This window comes from Mytilus californianus, unplaced genomic scaffold (genome assembly GCF_021869535.1).
Source record: "Mytilus californianus isolate M0D057914Y unplaced genomic scaffold, xbMytCali1.0.p SCAF_3, whole genome shotgun sequence".
Lineage (NCBI taxonomy): Eukaryota > Metazoa > Mollusca > Bivalvia > Mytilida > Mytilidae > Mytilus > Mytilus californianus.
The window spans coordinates 96,663,603-96,674,190 of NW_026262679.1; the positions used below are offsets into that span (position 1 = coordinate 96,663,603).

Genomic DNA, 10,588 nt, shown 5'->3' on the forward strand with positions numbered 1-10,588 from the left:
TTATGCTCACATGTTACAACTCATCACTGACAAGCATTTGACCAAAATGGTAGTCATTCTGTTCAGCGGTACCCGAGAAAAATGAGGCAGAAATATTTGTTGAACAAACTGGCAGACAGAGGGACAGACAAGGTGAATGCAATATAGCCCAACTCTTAGAGTAGGGATATAATAGGACAACAAGCCATCACTGCTAATTTTCAATAATTTTTATCAATGAATATTATTATTTCAATTACCATACACAAAAAGCCTTCATTTATTCCATATTAACATAGAAGCTGACTGCATTTCTCTTAAGTAAATTTTATTACTGGCAATATATATATATATATATATATATATGAACAAGTCTAAACATGTCTAATATATATATATATATATATATATATATATAACAAATGGTCTCTAGCTGGTAATAATCAGTGAACGGTTTGGTTAGATTGCAACTTTGTAATACAAAAAGAGTAAATTATTCTTAAAAACACTCATCTTTGCATACAAAGACAGAAAAAAAACGAATTGGTATACTTTCCATGTGTTGTGAACAAAAAATAGTTAGCAAAGATCATGAGCTAGTGTTAAAAAAAAAATCATTATGAGTTAAAAAAAAAAAAAAAAAGTACAAATATGCAAATTTAGAAATTATTAAAATATTTTCGCTTTCTTATACATGTTTTCTTTTATTGTAAAAAGTGTGTCTTGATAAAGGGAGATAATAGCTGTTTTTCATTCCATTGTAAATATTTGTCAAATTTGTAATAGCTTCTTTTAAAAATTATCAGCAAAGAATTTTTAATTTAAAAAAAAAAACATTTGAATGTTTTAATAAAATATCATGGTCTCCATCTTCATCTAACAACTAATTATGAAAAATGTCTATAATAAAACAATATTAACTTAATCCAAATAATGAAAATAATTGATTTTTTAGTACTTTCAATTAGATTGAAAATACTTGACCCTTTTTCTGGATTTATTCAATCTTAATCTATTAACAGGTTTTAGTTATTTTATTGAAAATTGCTCATAAGAGATGACTGCAATAAGACGAAAGAAGCACTTGCTGTTAGATTGAAGCAGAATAAACCTTCACAAAGTCTTGTTCTCTCTCTCTATCACATATGCAAATCAGATGAATTAAAACTGTAAAAAGAATTTTATATCCAAACGATATCATTAAATTTCAAACCAACCCATATATTGCTATTTCCTAGAACTTAGTTTACTTTTTTTTTTTACTAAGCTCTTCAAAATGGCAAATGTTGATTACATCTGATGTGCTCCTATAGATGTCTAATTAATTACCTTTCACCAAAGGAAGCGACCAGAATAAGGAGGTAAATAGGTGTATTCCCTCCCCTTGCCTTAAACTTCACTCTATTTAAGCTCCTCATTCATCACACCTGGATTTTGCTTTCTGTGTTGAAAAGTTTAAAAAATGATATAATACACATAGAATAGAACAGGACTGTAATGTTTAAAAAAAAATGAGAGCTGATTAATAAAATTTTAATCCATGTCATATTCAGTGTGTATATTCTTTGTTCATAGATTCAAGCCTAAAAAATCAAATAAAAATTAGCATCTAAAAATACTATCTTCTGCTTCTAGATTTATCTTATCTAAACCAACTGGCAGGTTTCGGTAACTCATTTGAGACATCTACTGAAAATTGTAAGAAGCACCTGCTGTTTGGCTGAAAGAGAATAAACCTTCACAAAATATTTTTTGCTCCCTCACACACACACCAGATGCATTTAAGTTATAAGAAGACTTTTGGATCCAATACATCTTATAAATTTCAGAACAACCCATACTGCCATTTCCTAGAACTTAGATAACAGTGTTTCTTCTTTTTTATAATTTTTGTTTCTTTTATTTATTTTTTTTTTTTTTTTTTTTACTAAGCTCTACAATTAAAATGGCAAATTTTGATAACATTTGATGAACCCTTAAATATACTGTATAATAAATCAACTTTCATCAAAGGAAGCAACCAGTATTAGGAGGTAAATATGTATATTCCCTCCCCTTGCCCATTTTAAACCTATTAGCTCCTCATTCATCATACTTAGATTACACTTCCTGTGTTGAAAACTTGAAAATAAATATTTAGAAAAATGATACACTTAATATATAGCATGATTGTGATTATTTAGATATAAAATGAATATTTAGCATCTAAATTTTCTAATATGTAATATTCTAAGTGTGTCTGAAATGCATATTTAAAGATACAGTTTTCCATACACAATGTTATACTCATCCAAGATTTATCCAATTTAAACAAATTGGCAGGTGCTTGATTATCTCAATACAAAAAGTTGTAACGAAGAACCTGCTGTTTTGCTGAAAAAGAATAGACCTTTACATAGTCCTTCTTTCTCTCTTTCATACACTGCATTTTTCCTTCCTCTTAGACTAATCTTGTCTAAACCATAAATGCAAAAAAAAAAAAAAAACCAGGAGTGACTGTCTATTGTCAAACTGCTTGTTAAAAAAAATGGTAATAATATTATGAGCTTTATGGTTGAAACAGGATAAATATTTACAACTGAATATTCTTCCTCTCTCACATTTTAACATGACGACTCAACAGATCTAAAGAAAAAAACAAATTTTTAATCAAACATTGAAGATAAGCAGTGAGCTTTAAAATGAACAAATTTAATCATGACAAAACCTAGCTGTCTCTCTCTCTGTTCCTTTCACACATTTCTGAAAATCATTTTTGAAAATTATAATTGACTTTCTCTCCTCAATTTTATAACTAATAAATAAAAAAGTTCATGCTAAACAAAGTTTTTATTTCATCACTGATTATATCCTATTGTTTTGTTGTTTAATAAAAGTTTCTTGTTTTGCACAACATATTCCTGAGTCTGTTGTTTTATTTTAAGTCTCTTCCCTTGCACAACTTGTTCCGGAGCCAATTAGTATTTCTAGTCCATATACTATCACAGCAAATTAGTTCTGGCATTATATTTTGTAACCGAGTCTCTCTCTTTTAAAACTGATGGTGTGTGTGTTGATGTCCTTCCTTCATTTTCACCTTTTTTTCCAAAATATCCAGAATTGGAACCATCAAACATAACCTACAAATGGAATTCTTAAGTATAAAAAGGAGAAAAAAAATATTTCTGTATCACAATATTTGCTGCTAAGTCAAAAAGGTTCTTGATTTTTATACCATTTTGTGTCCAATGAATATCCATTTACAATGCAAGCCAGACGGCAAATATTTGGTTTTAAGAATATGAAAATGTTTCAAATGGTGGTTCTTGCATACAAAATCAATCTTGCAGTAAGATCATGATGTTATTTCGGGTCTATTAGCAAATCTGATTTGATTATTGTAAACCATTGTATTTATAAATTAATCCTGAAGACAATAAAATCACTCAAATTGTCTCCCTTGAAATAATTTTCAGCAATGCATTCCCCTCCCCCCCCCCCCCCTTGAAGCTATAAATATATAAACTGGTAGAAATAAGGGAAATAACTGTCATCTAAATTCTTTAACAAGGAAATTTAATACAAGGATACCTGTCTCTTTAACAATGCATTTGTGTAGCTTTTTTGTAGTAATGCTGACTTACCCAAACATCAAGTAAATTTCTTCCCATCAAGTTTCATCTAATCATGGCACTTTGTGAATACAGAGGCCAGCATTGAATGAAGCTGAAAAAATAAATTTTACTGTCATGAGATACTTATATTTATTCTTCAACTTCTAATTGGTAGCAGTAGAATATTAGAATATAATTCATTTCTATTCTGGATTTTATGTCTTTTTTTCTTTTCTTTTTTAGATATTCTGTAAAAGTAATCCAATCTGTCTGAGCAGGCACTAAAAAATCAGCTTACGTTGCTCAGTGTTCTAAAGATAATTTTTGAAAATTGAACAATTTCTCCAGAATATCACATCCATTATTCAGATTGTATTTTTTTTTTCTATGTATTTTTTCAATATTAGTAAAAAATAAGAGAGTTCTAGATGACTGGGTCTTATTGATACATATGACCACTTGACCATAATACATATCAACCTTCTAAAATATTTGTTTAAATTTAAGAAAAGATTACCTCGTGTTTAATTTGCATTGAACCTTTTCAGACTTGAGGTAACAATCTCTTGACAACTTCCTGTTTGCTATTTTCATCCTGAAAAAACAAAAAGTCCCAGTTTAGTTTCCTTTAAGAAAAAAAGAACAACAAAAATGCTTAAAGTTAAAATAAATGATATAATTGGAACTGCATATGATCTGATTTTAATGATATTCAAAGTTTCATTCCTATAACTTAACTTTGAAATATTTCATTCACGCTTTCTTCTAATTATAATCATGAAATGGCACCTGACTTTTCTTTGTGTCTATTTAATACAAAGATTGAATGGATGCATCAAAAATGAAAATTATCTCCTAAATGAATTTAAAATATGCTACTAACAGTTCTGTTGATGAAATGTTGTTTCTCATTCTCAAGTCTCCAGAATTTTTGACATCAATGTATCTCAATTTCTGTTCCACACTGAAAATAAAAAGTAAGTTTATATATATCTTAAAATATTAACTATTAATAGGTAAATGATCTCAGGTCCAATTCAACATCAATATTAGTTTTCTGCTAAAGAAGTTAAATTCACCCTGAATGCTGAATTACAAATTAAACAATTTCAATTCCTTGATATAGATTTAGATTTGAAGGTGTTCCAGTTTAAAAGATTATCAACATCCTTAATTGTAATAATTCTTTTATTGTAACAGAATTTTGATTAAAAATCATGTTAGTTTTTGCAAAACTTTATGTTCATTAGTTACTTCCCGTTAAAGATATAAGTAAACTTGACAAAGCAACAAAACAAAATAATTGTTCTCTTTACATTAAATATTTTTAACAAACCTGAGATAAAACAGCAAAGTCCTGCAGCAACATTGAATTAATCTTTTTGTGTGATGTCGGCATCTGAAAAAGGATGTAAATAGTTAGCTATAAACTTATTATTGTGATTTTTGATGAACGGCTGGAAAATGAGACTAATTATTGCGATTCCAGAAAAATCTGCATACATATATATATCTATCCTATATCAGAATTCAAGTTCTTATTATTGCTATACTCACCCAGTCACACTATTTACATTGGGAGGAAAAAAAACAATAATTTCTGAATTTACAGTAATTTAAAATCCATAGCAATATCAAAAGCATTTTACTCCAAAAGAAGATAAATCCACCCTGATTTCCCAATTATAAAATTAAAATTAATCTTTACAACAGATTTAAATTTGAATGTTTTCCAGTATAAAATAATCACCATCCACTTTTCTATGTCACAAAATTTTGACAAAACCATTGCTCTCTTTACGATTAAAATATTTTTTAACGAACCGGAGATAAAACATTATCAAATTTTTCTAGTCCTGCAGCAACATTAAATTTTCCTTTTTGTGTGATCTCTACATCTGAAAAAGGATGGAATAACTTTTGTAAATAAAATATATTTCACCACTGGCATTTAATTTTTTTTTTATAATCCATTAATGGGAAATCTACAAAATGTTGAATAAATATATGCAATAAAAATTTAAAATTAAAGTGTAAAAAAAAAATTTACTTAGTATTTTCTGCTCATTAACTTTTCAATTAGCAATGCATTACTGTGAATAATCAAATATAATTTTACCTCTTATTCACCAGTTTACAATATCTTCTGTTAGGTTGCTGTCTTAATTACATTTTCTCAATATAACAACTTATGCAAGCAAAATTATATAAACAAAATGGAATACTTTAAAATAAACATGGAAAAGCCTTGATTTCTTGATACATCTGAAATGACCCATCTTTCTGGTTGAAATTAGTCTCATCACCAATGAAAACCATATCATCTTCCATCAGGCCTTTGCTCTGGCCATGGAGATCTCTTGCTAGGATAATAAATCTTTCATAATATTCCATCTCATTGCAGCCAGTTAATTTCCAAATGTTTCATGCATATTCAGGACAATAATTCCAGTAGGTAGGTTTTGCAAAGTGGGTAAACAAGGTTGAAGGGTTTAAATTTAAACTACCATTAGGAAAAAGGGGCAACTTTGAGAGGGACAGAAATTTTGCCTTGCAACAGGTAACCTACAGACCCTCAGAGAGTTGTTGCAAGTGTTCTTTAACGTGCAGAGATCACTCTCCCTACACAAGGCTTCTTCTTTACTGTTCACATTCAGAAAAAGTTCTTTGAAGCTTCAACCAAAAAATAGACCACATAAAAATGAATATTTTACCGTTGCCTTACTATAAGCTTCAAAGTCAGCTAGAACGCAACAATCAGTTCCAAAAATAATCTTAAAAAAGTGATAAATTGATTGTTTTTGTAAAAAAACTTACCACTTGAGTTCAAGAACTGTTGCATCATAAAAGGACTGGCAGTTCATATTTTAACTGTGTTTTAATGATTTATAGTACATGGTGACACAATCTAAAATAAATGGAGAATATGTCCATGGGACACAGATGATATCCCGCTTGCATATAACATTATAAAGGGGTATAACTCAAGAACAGTAAAAGTGGCACCACCAAAATGCTAACCTCATCTGTGTTTTGTGGTAATAAGCATTGTGTATAAGTTTCAAAAAATTTGATTGAGGTAAACTAAAGTTAGAGAACGGAAACTAATTTTGAGACGTACAGACAACAGGTTACGAAGACTTAATGCCCCCTCTGCCACAGCGATGCTGTTAGTCGCAGGCTCAACAAAAATGGGGAAAAAATTATTAAAAATTTTCCTCTAGATACCATCTTTTGATTGTAAGAAGCTTCTGTCCAAGTTTGGTAAAAATCCAGGATGGTTTATGAATCTAATAAATGTTTTAAAAACTTTAACTGCAGACTGTATGTAATGTTAACTGGAAGAAAAATTAAGTCCAAGTAAAATACGGAAAAACAGGATTTTTTTTTACAAAATTTCCTTCTAGATACTAGCTTTTGATCATAAACAAGCTTCTGTCCAAGTTTGGTACAAATCCAGGATAGTTTAAGAAAGTTATTAAAATTTTAAAAACTTTAACCACAGAGTGAATATTTGTGGATGCCGCCACCGACAACGACAGAATGTAGGACCGCTATGTCTCGCTTTTGCAACAAAAGTCGCAGGCTCGACAAAAATGTCTATCAATGTTTTTTTTTAATCTGCTTTAAATAAAGCATTGAATATTTTTGAATACATTAAAAACAGAAACCATTTAAGAGCTGCTATCAACACCAAATTCTCTAAACATAAATGATATAAGACAACATGGGACAAGGATCTGGACAACTTTAGTAAATGAATTATATGCACTACAATGCTTAAATTTTGAAATAACTTTTTATAAAGTGACACCTGTAGAAAAAACTTTAAAGCTTAAATATCAAATAAATAAAATTCAGAATACATAACTAAGGAACTCTTACAAAAACTAGATAACATTTCAACTATCAAATATGGGAAACCATTCAAACCAGCAAAAAAGCAAGAAACAAAGAAAATACAACTCAGAAATGACCAATAAAGCTTAGACTTACCAATGATAAAGAAAAAAGGATAGGTCTGTTATATTGTTAAATGTTAGTACAGAAATGGCTAGTAAGTAAGATGTATTACTGAATTCATTATTTGATATTTATTTGCATTAATACATTTACTTTTGTATAAACACATTTTTCTGTCAATTCATAATGTAGTGCACATATTCCCCTTTACATAAGATAATCATGACCATTAACACCTAATAATATCTTGAATTTATTCAATTGCTTATTGTTCACCATTTACAAAATATTACCTGACATCCAAATTGAGTTTTCCATGAACCTGAAAACTGAAATCTTTTTTTATTATTTAGCAATTTGTTGATGGAAGATCTTTGATAGTCTCAGCTAAATTAATTCACTTTTTCTAGATTAGTGTTTTAAAGCTTGACATATTGTATAAGATTGATTGATTGTTGGTTGTTTAATGTCCAGTGGCAAATATTTTATGCATGTTCAGGACAAGAACAAATTAACAATAAATACAATAGGTAGGTCTTGTAATAGAGATTGTCAAGGAGGATGAATGTCAGGGAAATTTGGGCTGCCACAGGAAAATGTTAAGGAAACAGGTTGGCAATCATCTGAAACATTTAAGATACAGTTGCCATACATATGAAACATGAAGGACACATACTGGCATACATATGATACGTGAAAGACAAATACTGGCATACATATAATATATAATACATGAAGGATAGAGGCTGACATAAATCCATAATCTGATACATTAAGGATACAGGCTCGCATTCATCTGATAGGTGAAGGAGATAGGTTGGAAAACATTTGATAGGTTAAGGATACAGGTTGGCAAACATCTGAAACATTTAAGATACAGCTGGCATACATATGATACATGAAGGACACAGACTGGCATACATATAATACATGAAGGATACAGGTTGACATGCATCTGATACATTAAGGATACAGGTTGGCATTCATATGATAGGTTAAGGATATAGGTTGCCAAACATCTGAACCATTTAAGATACAGCTGGCACACATATGATACATAAAAGACACAGACTGGCATACACATAATACATGAAGGATACAGGCTGACACACATCTGATACATTAAGGATACAGGCTGTCATACATCTGATAGGTTAAAGATATAGGTTGGAAAACATCTGAAACATTTAAGATACAGCTCCCAAACATATGATACATGAAGGACACAGACTGGCATACATATGATACATGAAGGACACAGATTAGCATACACATAATACATGAAGGATACAGGCTGACATACATCTGATACATTAAGGATACAGGCTGGCATTCATCTGATAGGTGAAGGAACATCTGAACATGTTATATACATCTGACATACATATGATACATGAGGGATACAGACTGGCATACATATAATACATGAGGGACACAGGTTGACATGCATCTGAAACCTTAAAGATACAGGCTGTCATACATCTGATAAGTTAAGGATACAGGTTTGACAACATCTAAACCATTTAAGATACAACTGGCATACATATGATACATGATGGACACAGACTGGCATACACATAATACATGAAGGATACAGGTTGACATGCATCTGATGCATTAAGGATACAAGCTGTCATACATCTGATAGGTTAAAGATACAGGTTGGCAAACATTTTAAACATTTAAGATACAGCTAGCATACATATGATACATGAAGGACACAGACTGGCATACATATAATGCATGAAGGATACAGGTTGACATACATCTGATACATAAAGGATACAGGCTGGCATTCATCTGATACATTAGGGATATAGGCTGGCATTCATCTGATAAGTTAAGGATACAGGTTGGCAAACATCTAAAACATTTAAGATAAAGCTGGCATACATATGATACATGATGGACACAGATTGGCATACACATAATACATAAAGAATACAGGTTGACACACATCTGATACATTAAGGATACAGGATGTCATACATCCGATAGGTTAAGGATATAGGTTGGCAAACATCTGAAACATTTAAGATACAACTGGCATACATATGATACATGAAAGACATAGACTGGCATACATATGATACATGAAGGACAAAGACTGGCATACATATACTACATGAAGGATACAGGCTGACACACATCTGATACATTAAGGATACAGGCTGGCATTCATCTGATAGGTTAAGGATACAGGTTGGCAAACATCTGAAACATTTAAGATATAGCTGGCATACATTTGATACATGAAGGGTAGATTGTCATACACATAATACATGGATACAGGCTGACACACATCTGATACATTAAGGATACAGGCTGTCATATATCTCATAGGTTAACGATACAGGTTGGCAAACATCTAAAACATTTAAGATATAACTGGCACACATATGATACATGAAGGACACAGACTGGCATACACATAATACATGAAGGATACAGGCTGACACACATCTGATACATTAAGGATACAGGCTGGCATTTATCTGATAGGTTAAGGAACATCTCAACCATTTAAGTAACAGCTGGCAATTTTACATACAATACATGAAGAACACAAACTGGCATACATATACTACATGAAGGATACAGGTTGACATGCATATGATACATAAAAGATACAGGCTGTAATACATCTGATAAGTTAAGGATACAGGTTGGCAAACATCTGAAACATTTAAGATATAGCTGGCATACATTTGATACATGAAGGGTAGATTGTCATACACATAATACATGGATACAGGCTGACACACATCTGATACATTAAGGATACAGGCTGTCATATATCTCATAGGTTAACGATACAGGTTGGCAAACATCTAAAACATTTAAGATATAACTGGCACACATATGATACATGAAGGACACAGACTGGCATACACATAATACATGAAGGATACAGGCTGACACACATCTGATACATTAAGGATACAGGCTGGCATTTATCTGATAGGTTAAGGAACATCTCAACCATTTAAGTAACAGCTGGCAATTTTACATACAATACATGAAGAACACAAACTGGCATACATATACTACAT

General features: G+C 30.8%; 1 long non-coding RNA gene across 1 annotated transcript; it reads right to left on the reverse strand.

Moving 5' to 3' along the window:
• Positions 1 to 259: 259 nt before the first annotated feature.
• On the reverse strand, positions 260 to 5,538 carry LOC127733334 (uncharacterized). The gene is made up of 5 exons (XR_007997084.1): positions 4,909 to 5,538; positions 4,456 to 4,536; positions 4,090 to 4,167; positions 3,603 to 3,684; positions 260 to 3,098 (listed from the first exon to the last, which is right to left on the reverse strand). It is a non-coding gene; the product is annotated as an uncharacterized LOC127733334 (long non-coding RNA).
• Between the last annotated feature and the right edge of the window lie 5,050 nt (positions 5,539 to 10,588).